Consider the following 12921-nt stretch of genomic DNA (forward strand, 5'->3'; position numbering starts at 1 on the left):
TGAAGCACTTTGACATAGTTAACTGTACCACAGGTATTACTTGAATGCAGCATGTGTCCCTATCGTAATATCTGAAAGAACAGGGTCATATTTTAAATGTAGAAGACAAAAATGAGGATGATGTCTTTTCTTTCTGAGGGTTGTGTGTCTTCTTCAAAAGGCAGTGGATTCAAAATCTTTAAGGCAGAGGTAGATAGGTTCTTGATAACCAAGTGGATGAAAGATTGTCGGGGATGTGTTGGAATGTAGAGTTGAGGTTGAATTCAGATCAGCCATGATCTTATTGAATGTTGCAGCAGACTCGAAGTGCCGAGTGGCCTACTCCCGCCCATTATATGTTTGTATCAAGCGGTCTGTGTCTTCCCTCTGAAATGAAGAACTGGGTCATTCCTTTCCAATATTGACCCTTGTAAACAGTTAATTGAACACCAGATGGCCCCCTATTGGGAGCAGGCACATGGTAGGAATTGCAGTATTTCTTGTGTTAATTTTGTTGCTTCTAACTCAGTGTTGCTGAGAATCTTCAAAATAAAAACTAAAACACTTCTATTATTATCGCGCCAATGGAAGTGTAGGTTTGGATGTAACATTGTTGAATTAGCCATTCCCATCTCTTCCAGAATTCTGTGTTTAAAGCCCTCGAGTCTGGTTTCCTCCCCTGAAACAGTTCTAATCAAGGTCATATTTGACATCCTTTGTAACGGTGACAGGGCTAAACATTCCCTCGTCGACCTGCGGACAACCTTGATCAGGGTTAATGACAGTACTGACCTTCTCCAGCATCACTCTATCCTCTGAGAGGGTCTGCTTTTAGCGTCTTCCGTTCTTATTTGTTTTACCGTAGCTGCTGGTGGTGGCATCTATACTGATTACATTCAACTGTGTCGGGACACCACTTCTCTCCCGACTCCTCTATCATTCATAATTTACCAATAATTTCATCTGAATGCCTGCCCAATTTCCAGCATTGGATAACCATAAACATTCCCTTAGTTCAATATTGTGAAGTGTGAAGACATTGTTTTAGCCCCAAAGTTCGACGTGAGCCCCGCCCCCCCACCCCCACCCCAGTAACTCTGTTGACAGCCTTCATGTCATATTAAAAACTCGGATCGATAGATTCGTGAAGAGTCGGGGGATGAAAAGTTACAGGAAAAGGGCAGGAAAGTGAATGTGGGGAATGCCAGATCACCCAGAATCCTACTAAATGGAGAAGCAGGCTCAAGGGGCTGAATGGCATATTCCTGTTCCTACTTCTTTTGGTTCCCGACCCCTTACCTCTGATTCAGGACACTGACTTCAGTATGTGCCATGACTGAGAGTGCTGATGTTCCCTTGTGTAATATCAACAACTTAGCAGCTGCTGAAACCTCTTGCTCCTTTATTACCTCCAAACACAATGAGCCAATGTGTTCAGGGGAGGCGATGGCCGACTTTATTATCACCAGACTATTCACCCAGGTAATGTTCTGGGGACTTGGATTCACAACCTGCCACGGCAGATGGTGGAATATGAATTCAATATAAATCTGGAATTAAGAGTCTAATGATGAAATTGTTGTGTTTTGTTGTAAAAACTTACCTGGTTCCCTGCTGTCCGTACCTGGTCTGACCTATATGTGATTCAGATCCACTGTCAGCTGGTTGAATCTTCACTGCACTTTCAATCAAAACCTCCACTATAACCTCTCTACTTTTATACTCCATTTAAAGGCCAATCTCCCTTTTGCCTTCCCTATTAGTCACTGTGCTCCCAGAAGCAGGATTGTGGATCAGTTTAAAGTAGGTCCTATATCTCTGATTACATCGGTACACAAGGCAGTGAAGAAAGGTTTCAGCGCACTGGCCTTCATCAGTTCGGGAATTGAGTATAGATGTTGGCAAGTTATGTTGTAGGTATACAGGACGTTGATGAGGCTGCACCTGGAATATTGTGATCAGTTTTGATCCCCTTGGTGTTCTGACTTCTGACTTCTTCAACTCTGGGTTTGTGTTGAACTTGATGGGATACTTTGTCCAACTCAGCATGTTTAAACAGTATCTCTCAGAGGGATTCATTTGAAACTTTTCAGGAGGTGAGCTCAACAAGATTGAACTATTCAAAGTTACTTGGACTCTATTTAAAACTTACATCAGGACCAGTAGTCAGAGACACATACAGCATGGAAACAGACCCTTCGGTCCAACTTGTCCATGCTGACCTGATATCCTAAACTAATCTAGTCCCATTTGACAACACCTGACCCATATACTCTGGCAGCTCATTTCATATAAGTACCACCCCCTGCATGAAGAAGTCGTCCCTTTAATATCTTTCGCCTCTCACCCTAAACCTCTGCCCTCTAGTTCTGGACTCCCCCATCCCAGGGAAAAGACCTTGTCGAATACCCTGTCCATGCCCCTCATGATTTTGTAACCTCTATTAGGTCACTCCTCTGCCTCTGATGCTGCAGTGAAAACAGTACCAGCCTATTCAGTCTCTTCCTGTAGCTCAAACCCTCCAACCCCCAGTAACATTCCTGTAAATCGTTTCTCAAGGAGAAGTCAACGTTTCAGTCCTGAAGAAGGGTTAATACCCAAAACGCTGACTACTCCACATCCTGGTGCTGCCTGGCTTGCTGCATTCTCCCAACCTCCTACTTGCCGACTTCGTTTTGCAATATGTAGTGGCTCAGTGTTTACCACTGCAGCCTCACAGCGCCAGGGACCCAGGTTTGATTCCAGCCTTGGCTGACTGTCTGTGAGGAATTAGCACATTCTCGCAGTGTCTGCGTGGGTTTTCACTTGGTGATCCTGTTTTCTTCCATAGTCCAAAGATGTTCAGGTCATGTGGATTGGTCATGCTTAATTGCCCATAGAGTGAGGCACATTAGTCAGAGGGAAATGGGTCTGGATGGGTTACTCTTCGGAGGGTAGATGTGGACTTGTTAGGACAAATGGCCTGTTTCCACACTGTAGCTAATCTCATCTGCACTACTTTTGTCACTAACGAGTGACTGAGTAGACTCGATGGGCCGATTGGCCTAACTTCTGCTCCGATGGTCTTGCGGTCTTACGTTTCTCTGGATCATTTCATTTGGCAATGTGCAGTCCCTGGCTCAATGAGCAGCAGCTTCCAATAAAAACAAAGCTCATATGATGGTTGAACTCCTCCAGAGTGGAAACAGGTCCTTCAGCCCAACACATCTGCACTGATTCTCCGAAGACTAACCTACTCAGATCCATTTTCCTACACTCCATAAATTGCACACAGACCCCCAAGGGTAGAAGCATTCCTCGGTTCCTGTTGCCATGAGGCAGCAGTACTAACCCTGAGCCAACATGAGATTGTGGTTCTGGGGGGTGGGGGGAGGCAATTGCAGTCCAGCAGAAAACACAAACAGCCCACCTACTCTCCCACTGTACTCACTGTCAGAACTGGCAGGGGTTTCAGTCCTTGAGGGTGACAAAAGGCAGCGTCACTGGTTGGATCTGATTTCTGGGAGCGCTGGTGCCCCTGCTGGTGCTTCTGCAAGTTACAGGAAAACATGAACCTCTTCCCACTCTCGGGCCAGCTGAACGGCCTCTCCCCGGTGTGGACACACTGGTGCTTCGGCAGGGAGGAGGAATTGCTGAAGGACTTTCCGCCCTCAGGGCAGCCGAAAGGCCTCCCCCACTACGCCCCCATCCCCCCGTGTGGACCAGCTGGTACTTCAGCAGTGTGGAGGAGCGGGTAAAGCCCTTCCGCACTCGGGCAAGAGAACAGCTTCTCCCTGGTGTGGACGGACTGGTGCATCAGCAGGGCTGAGGAATTGATGAAAGCCTTCCTGCACTTAGGTACTGAACGACCTCTCCCCCATGTGGACCCACCAATGGGCCACCAGGTCGGAAGAAAGAGCAAAGCCCTTCCTGCACTCGGGGCAGAAGAACGGCTTCACCTCAGTGTGGACCCACTGGTGTCCCAGCAGGTGGGAAGAACTGCTGAAGACCATCTCGCACTTGGGGCCGGAGAACAGCCTTCCCCGGTGTGGACCAACTGGTGCGTCAGCAGGGCAGAGGAATCACTGAAGGCCTTCCCACACTCAGGGCAGCAGAACGGCCTCTTCCCCTCTGTGGACCCATTGGTGCTTCAGAACCCTTCTAAATTTCACAATAAGCTTCTGATAGGAGGGAGACCAGAATTGCACACAATATTCCAAAAGTGGTCTATAAAATGTCCTGTACAGCCACAACATAACTTCCCAACTCCAATACTCAGTCAGAGGATTGCGAAAGCTTTCAAAACCCACACAAAACAAACAGTAAAGAATGGAGGGATAAACCGAATTTTTGAGAGTCAGCTTGAAAGCATCAATGAGAAATCGGTGGACTGCGTTTATTGGAACAATTCTTCCGTCGCGTCCGGCTCCGAGCTTACTTTCACAATCAGGACTCCCGCCCACCTTCCGAGGACCCCTTCGCCCACCTCCAACGCACTGCATCCACCTGGACACCCCGCGCTGGCCTATTACCTGCCCTCGACCTCTTCATTTCCAACTGCCGCCGGGACATTAACCGCCTCAACCTGTCGTCCCCCCTCCCCCACTCCAACCTCTCACCCTCACAACGCGCAGCCCTCCAATCCCTCTGCTCCAATCCCAACCTCACCATTAAGCCAGCGGATTAAGGGGGCGCATTGGTCGTCTGGTACACTGACCTCTACGCCGCTGAAGCCAAACGCTAACTCGAGGACACCTCTTCCGACTGCTCCCTCGACCATGACCCCACCCCCCATCACCAAACCATCATCTCCCAGACCATACAGAACCTCATCACCTCAGGAGATCTCCCACCCACAGCTTCCAACCTCAGTCCGGGAACCCCGCACTGCCCGGTTCTACCTGCTTCCCAAGATCCACAAGCCTGACCACCCTGGCCGACCCATTGTCTCAGCATGCTCCTGCCCCACTGAACTCATCTCTACCTACCTTGACACTCTCCTAACCCCCCTAGTCCAGGAAATCCCCACATACGTTCGAGACACCACCCACGCCCTCCACCTCCTCCAAGACTCCCGTTTCCCCGGCCCCCAACGCCTTATGTTCACCATGGATATCCCATCCCTCTACACCTCCAGTCGACATGACCAGGGCCTCCAAGCCCTCCGTTTTTTCCTCTCCAGACGTCCCCAACAGTACCCTTCCACTGACACTCTCCTTCGTTTGGCCGAACTGGTCCTCACCCTTAACAATTTCTCCTTTGATTCCTCCCACTTCCTCCAGACCAAAGGCGTAGCCATGGACACACGTATGGGCCCCAGCTATGCCTGTCCCTTTGTTGGCTATGTAGAACAGTTGATCTTCCGTAATTACACCGGCACCACTCCCCACCTCTTCCTCCGCTACATTGATGACTGCATTGGCGCCACCTCGTGCTCCCGCGAGGAGGTTGAGCAATTCATCAACTTCACCAACACATTCCACCCTGACCTTAAATTTACCTGGACTATCTCTGACACCTCGCTCCCCTTCCTGGACCTCTCCATCTATATTAGTGACGACCGACTTGAGACTGACATTTTTTACAAACCCACCGACTCCCAACGCTACCTGGATTACACCTCTTCACACCCTATCTCTTGCAAAAATGCCATCCCGTATTCCCAATTTCTCCACCTCCGCCGTATCTGCTCCCAGGAGGACCAGTTCCACCATAGAACACACCAGATGGCCTCCTTCTTTAGAGACCGCAATTTCCCTTCCCACGTGGTTAAAGATGCCCTCCAAAGCATCTCATCCACATCCCGCACCTCCGCCCTCAGATCCCACCCCTCCAACCGTAACAAGGACAGAACGCCCCTGGTGCTCACCTTCCACCCTACAAACCTTCGCATCAACCAAATCATCCGCCGACAATTCCGCCACCTCCAAAAAGACCCCACCACCAGGGATATATTTCCTTCCCCACCCCTTTCCGCCTTCCGCAAAGACCGTTCCCTCCGTGACTACCTGGTCAGGTCCACACACCCCTACAACCCACCCTCCCATTCTGGCACTTTCCCTGCCACTGCAGGAACTGTAAAACCTGTGCCCACACCTCCTCCTTCACCTCTATCCAAGGCCCTAATGGAGCCTTCCACATCCATCAAAGTTTCACCTGCACATCCACTAATATCATTTATTGTATCCGTTGCTCCCGGTGTGGTCTCCTCTACATTGGGGAGACTGGGCGCCTCCTAGCAGAGCGCTTTAGGGAACATCTCCGAGACACCCGCACCAATCAACCAAACCGCCCCGTGGCCCAACATTTCAACTCCCCCTCCCACTCTGCCGAGGACATGGAGGTCCTGGGCCTCCTTCACTGCCGCTCCCTCACCACCAGACACCTGGAGGAAGAACGCCTCATCTTCCGCCTCGGAACACTTCAACCCCAGGGCATCAATGTGGACTTCAACAGCTTCCTCATTTCTCCTTCCCCCACCTCATCCGAGTTTCAAACTTCCAGCTCAGTAACTCTCTCCTTGACTTGTCTGGACTTGTCCGACCTGCCGATCTTCTTTTCCACCTATCCACTCCACCCTCTCCTCCCTGACCTTTATCCCCTCCCCGACTCATCCATTGTACTCTATACTACTTTCTCCCCAACCCCGCCCTCCTCTAGCTTATATCTCCACGCTTCAGGCTCAGTGCCTTTATTCCTGATGAAGGGCTTTTGCCCGAAATGTCGATTTCGTTGCTCGTTGGATGTTGCCTGAACTGCTGTGCTCTTTCAGCACCACTAATCCAGTAATGCGTTTATCGGGTAGCCGTTCTCCTTAAATACACGATATACGTATTTCTCTTGTGCTCTTCGTAGTTTCTTTGTGCTGCAGTGTTCAATGGCTCGTTGAAATACTGTCCCGATGAAGCTTCGTTTGTGGGTGTTGGGATGATTGCTTCTGTGGTTAAGTACTTGGTTTGTATGTGTTGTTTTTCTGTAGATGCCAGTTTGAAGTTCCCCATTGACTGTTCGCTCTACTTTGACATCTAGGAATGGCACTTTGTTGTTGTTCTCCTCCTCTTAAAACCAGGATCCCCCCCTTAGACCATCGTCTCACGACTTGGAACACCATTATACAGACTTCTCAAAGGCCTCCACTGAGGACTAAAACACCAAGTCGAAGATTCACTCCACTCCATTTACCCCATCCAAGAATTCCTGAACACCAAAGACATTAAGATAGAAGAGGATGGAATAATGTTGTCCTTTGACAGAACAGCCCTGTTCACATCCATTAACATCAACGTGGCCAAAGAAAACTGAAGACACTGCTCGAAGAACCAAAGACACAAACACAGCACCAACTTCATCAGCAAAGATAAAACTGTCAACCTCGTGGAGCTGTGCTTTACCATCCACTTCATATTCTGTAACAAGCCCTACAAGCAAATCAACGAAATACCCATGATACCACCAGCAGCATCAGGATTCCTAGCAGAAGCAATAATGCAGAGACTCGAACAAATAGCCCTTCCAATGATCCAACCCAAACTTCGAGTCTGGCACAGCGATGACACTTTTGTCATCAAAAAATGAAACGAATTAGAGGAAACCTACAACACCATCAACAATGTCCTTTCTGGCATAAAATTCACAAAAGAGGAGAACAACAACAAAGTGCCATTTCTCGATGTCACAGTAGAGCGAACAGTCAATGGTAATTTCAAAACAGCGTCTTCAGGAAAACAACACACGCGAACCAAGACCTTAGCTGCAGAAGCAAACATCCCTACACATACAAATAAATCTGCATCAGGACACTATTTCAACGAGCCAGTACACACTGCAGCACCCAGGAAGTACGAAGATCAATAAAAAAACTGTACAGAGCATTTAAGAAGAAAGGGTAGAAAATAAACCCCCTGAAAATAGCTTCCCTGACCGGGAATCGAACCGGGCCGCGGCGGTGAGAGCGCCGAATCCTAACCACTAGACCACCAGGGAGTTGCAGACATAGCTTGATAGCTCTCCTGAAAGTTTCTTCCCTGCCCAGAAATCGAATCCAGGCCGTGGTTGGTCGAAGGCTTTCACCTGTGAATCCAACAATGTCATTTCTTGTATCCGTTGCTCCCGATGCGGTCTCCTCTACATTGGGGAGACTGGAGCCTCCTCGCAGAGTCAAGTCACAGCGCTTGAGGGAAAATCTCCAGGACACCTGCACCAATCAACCCCATCGCCCTCTGGCCCAACATTTTAAACCCCCTCCCACTCTGCCGAGGGCATGCAGGTCCTGGGCCTCCTCCATCGCCGCTCCCTCCCCACCCGACGCCTGGAGGATGAACGTCTCATCTTCCGCTTGGGGTAAATTCAACCCCAGGCCATCAATGTGGACTTCATCAGTTTCCTCATTTCCCCTCCCCCCACCTTACCTCAATTCCAACCTTCCAGCTCAGAGCTGACCTCATGACCTGTCCTACCTGCCAATCTCCCTTCCCACCTGTCCGCTCCACCCTCCTCTCTGATCTGTCACCTTCATCCCCACCCCCATTCACCTATTGTACTTTTTGCTACCTTCGGCCCAGCACACCCCACCCCCAATTTATCGCTCCACCCTGGAGGGGTTCTGCCTCTATTCTTGATGAAGGGCTTTTGCCCGAAACGTCGATTTTCCTGCTCCTCGGAATCTGTCTGAACTGCTGTGCTTTTCCAGCACCACTCTGATCTAAACTCTGGTTTCCAGCATCTGCACTCCGCACTTTTGCCTACCCAATAAACCCAGTGTGCCAATTTCACATTAACAAACTGACACAAGCAGACACAAGGTCTGCAGAAACCCTAGCCACATTACTTTACATTACAGATATCTGGGAAATGATGTTCAGACAACTCAACCCTCTCAGCATCATGGTAGCCCACAAATTTACCAACACACTTAAACAGGGGCTAATGAACATGACATACCCGATACAAACAACCAGAAAAGTTTGTTATTTACAAAATACCATACAAGGAAATATATACATGAACTCTGCCACAGAGGTCTCTGTGGCACGAAATGGTGGGATGAGATAAGGAAGATTTCTTTCAGCCAAAACGAATCGGCACTGACTGGACAGCCATTTAAAATCAACGCTGTCAGCCCAGGATGGAAGGCCCGAAGGAATGAACAGTTTTCTTATTTCCTGAAGACTTACAAAGCTGAGACTGGGTGTTGGAGTTTGTTCCCTTTCCACTCCCAAGAGCCGCAGTGGTTGGGGCGGTGTGTTGGGAAAGTGAAATGTGCCCTTGAGCAGTGTGTGGGGTCTTTCAGCTTCCGCTCCTCCGACAACGCTGTGACTTAACTCTGATGTTCACAGGGACATTTACTGACACGAGACAGTGAAAAGATTCTCATTCCTGCAGATTAGGAATTGTACCCATACGCCGGTTTCATGACAATGAGAAAGATTAATTGGGATGTGTGAAGAAGCTGTGAGCTGCAGTTGAAACAAGTAGTTGGAGTCAGATACGTCATCCATTGCCCCCATGGTCCTGAGAGGACCTAACGCCACCACGCTCTGACGTTAACACGGACATGCGCAGCAATGGGAACATTCACAAGGTGAACAACCAAAGATAATCACCGTCACTGATTCCCTTCCACAGGCCCAACTTTGTGAAGCAGTATCTTTCACTGGCAAAGGAAACACCCTTGTCCTCAGGTGCCTGCTTCATTTCGATCACGATTTCACGCCCCTCACTGTTCTAGTCTTTTTTTTCCAAGCACTTGGCTCATAGCCTCAAAAGAAGCTCTGCGGGTGTTTGCTTGTTCCACCCTGACAGACAGTGGGTTGCAGATTCTCACCGTTACCAATGTGAATGAAATATTTCCCAACTCTACTGATTTGAGTCTTAAATAAGAAACCGGGGAAGAGTCTATCTTTCTTTTTGACGACATTTCTCAACTGTAGTCGGGACGGTTCACACCTGCGTGGGGAAACAGCAATGGATTTCATGTCCATCGCATTAACCACTCGACCCACCAATACAGAACCAGACTGACAGCTTCATTTCCCAGTTCTCTCTGCTTGTGGAGCTTAGAAAGAGTAAATCACTGCTGAGTTTGTTTGAATCCAAACACTTCACAGGTTTCGATAGGTTTAAATATTTGCACATGGCGAGTCTGTGTGTTTCATCCCGAAAGATGATATGGACTTTCAGTTCAAACAAAAACTGAAATTGCAGGAGCAACTCAGCAGGTCAGGCAGCATCTGTGGAAAGAGAAGAAGAGACAACATTTCACAACTTCTTCTGAACTTTGCCTTCTCCCATAGATACTACCAAACCTGCTGAGTTTCTCCAGCAGGTTCTCTTTCTTTCTCTTTCAGTATCCGCAGTCCTTGACGTTGGACATTGAATCAGTTCAGAAATCCCTTTGTGTTTCCTCAGTGGAGACGATTTCCGTTTGGGAAACATTTTCCTGACCCCATTAAATACCCGCTAATTTGCAGCTAAGAAAGCGGTAGGAATGAAATCACCTTGGGTGGTTTCAAAACACCAACCTTGCATTTAATAGCCAAGCGCGCTGAAAAAATGCGCCACAACAACAGGCATTTGGGTGGCGTCCACAATCTCTTCGAGGAAGCTCGTACTGAATTAATGCATAATTCAGTTTGCCCCAAATCAGTTTTATTTTTCCATAATAAAGCCTGGGACATACATTGTGGAGACATAGGGACAGTCTGATCCCACCCTCTGCAGGCACATCCATGTCACTAGGAACTAGCTCTCCGACACTGGGGACAGCGCCTTCGACCCTTTCAGTGTTTTACCTGTTCCCGAGCTTTCTGATTGGCCCGGAGCCGAGAAGAGGTTTGAATGCCTGATGTGCAGGAGCTGTAATTTCACTCAGAATCACAAAATTTCAAAACTTTCAACGTTCAAACTTTAACAACGTCCTCATTGAAATAATTTGTGAAAATCTGGAAGAAATGCTTCCAAACTTACCTGGTTCATTTCGATTTGGAGGATCTTGATTTTAAATTAGAACGAGGCTGTTGAATGTGGAGATGGGGTCCCCACGTTAACTGAAAGTGATTGGCCAATGCTTCCCGATGCAGGGCTGCCTGACTCAACGGGCGGTCTCTTTCCGAAACTGTTCCTGGCGCTTCCGGCCGCACCGTGAATTCATAAGGCATGCCCTCGGCGATGGCCTGCAGCTGTTGGGACTCAATAATGATGCTGGCCCCGGAACATGAACACAAACCAGTTCATGGGTCACGTGGTACTGAATCATTCAACGGAACGTTCTCCAAACTTCAGGGATTTATATGTGGGAGGAATAAATGGGCAGGTGTTACACCTCGGTTCCACTCTTTCTTCACTTTCATCATCTCCCATAGTCCCAATAGTCCCAAGATTCCATTTCCCATTGTCCCAAGGTACTTTCCCCTGTTACCGCCAAATGTGTAACCTGCTCCCTCTTGAATAACCAAGAGCTCCTGCCAGGTGAAGCAGCACTTTACCTGCACTTTTGCCACAACCTAGTCTACTGCATTCGCTGCTCACACAGTGTCGTTTCCCTAATGTAGCATGAAGCATAAACTGGGTGACACTTTGCAGAACATTTCGGTTCTGTCCGCAAAAAAGGCCCTGACCTTCCAGATGCCTGCCAGTTTAACACATCACCCTGTTCCCTGACCAACACCTCTGTCTCAGGTTTGCAGAAGTGTTCCAGTTTCAGATGGAAGAGCAACACCTCATTTTCCACTTGGAGCCCTTCCAGCCCTCCGGTCTTCAATATCGAGTTCCATAACTTTAGGGCCTGAACTCCCCCATGTCCTTGACTCCTACCACACACACACAAACACACGACTCCGTGTTATCTCATAGTCTGCTGTGACACACTACTTATTGTTAGCTACTAACAGTCTCCATTAACAGTTGTTCACCCTCCCACGCAGATCGTTATTCACTACGATGTCCTTCCTATTGGTCTCTCTCTGAGCTGGCGGCAAACAGAGCAATGTACATTGGAGACTCTGAGGTAGCTGAAACTTGCTCAGTGTGAAATACATCCCGCATTGCTTCAAGAATTGCAAGCAACAAAGAGTTTCCAGAACATTTGCTTGTCATTCTGTCCCCGGAGCACTGATGTTTGTCTCATCCCCAGGAACTGGGCGATCTCCACTGGCGGATAATTAAACCATTTTGTTTCTACTTGCACGTTGTTGTGGAGGGAGGGCAGAGTCCATTCGCTCTTCTGCTGTCTCTCTCTCTCGCTGAAAGCCTTGGGGTGAGAGGTGTCAGTTACGTTAATACGGGGATTATGAACAGCTTTGATTGTGAACTTGCTCCAAAGTTTTCGGAGAGATAGAAAGATGCTGTGCTGGCGAGAGAGAATGTTTTCTCAGCTGGGTTACGGTCCCAACACGCACCCGTTGTGCCATTCTCCTGCATTGGACGGCAGCTTTTCCAGATCAGTCTTCAGCTTTTCATCTGGCGTGTGGCATGCACGTTTGAGAATGACGTCAGAAGAGGTTCCCTAATGTCGTGTCATATGCTGTTGTGGAGACATATCGCCGATGTTGAAAAATAAACTGTCTAAATTCCCACATTCTGTTTTTCGATCTATGATTTCACTCAGAATCAAAAATGTTCAAAACTTGCAAAGTTCAAACGTTAACAAAGTGCTCATAGGAACAATTAGCGAACATCGAGAAGAAATTCTTCCAAACTTACCTGGGGAATTCCTCTTTGAGGGGTCTTGAACTTTAAGTGGAAGGAAGGGAAGTTTGCCTCGAGGCTGTTTAATGTGGAGATGTGTTCTCCATGTAAACTGGTCGTAGTTGACCATCCCAGTGCTTCCCGATGCACGGCTGTCTGGCCCACAGCGAGGTTTGCTCGTCGCAACTGGAGTGAGTCCAGAGAGGGAGCAGATTCTGCAAAGGTGGTCAAATACTTTTTTCTCTCTTATCGGTATTTCCCTTGTGTATTCCCTCAGTT

At 48.4% G+C, this 12921-nt stretch overlaps 1 non-coding gene across 1 annotated transcript; it reads right to left on the reverse strand.

Annotated features, from left to right (window-relative positions):
• Window positions 1–7870: 7870 nt before the first annotated feature.
• Window positions 7871–7941, reverse strand: trnae-cuc (transfer RNA glutamic acid (anticodon CUC)). Its single transcript has one exon. It is a non-coding gene; the product is annotated as a tRNA-Glu (tRNA).
• Window positions 7942–12921: the final 4980 nt, after the last annotated feature.

This window comes from Chiloscyllium punctatum, chromosome 36, assembly GCF_047496795.1.
Source record: "Chiloscyllium punctatum isolate Juve2018m chromosome 36, sChiPun1.3, whole genome shotgun sequence".
In the NCBI taxonomy this organism is placed as follows: Eukaryota; Metazoa; Chordata; class Chondrichthyes; order Orectolobiformes; family Hemiscylliidae; genus Chiloscyllium; species Chiloscyllium punctatum.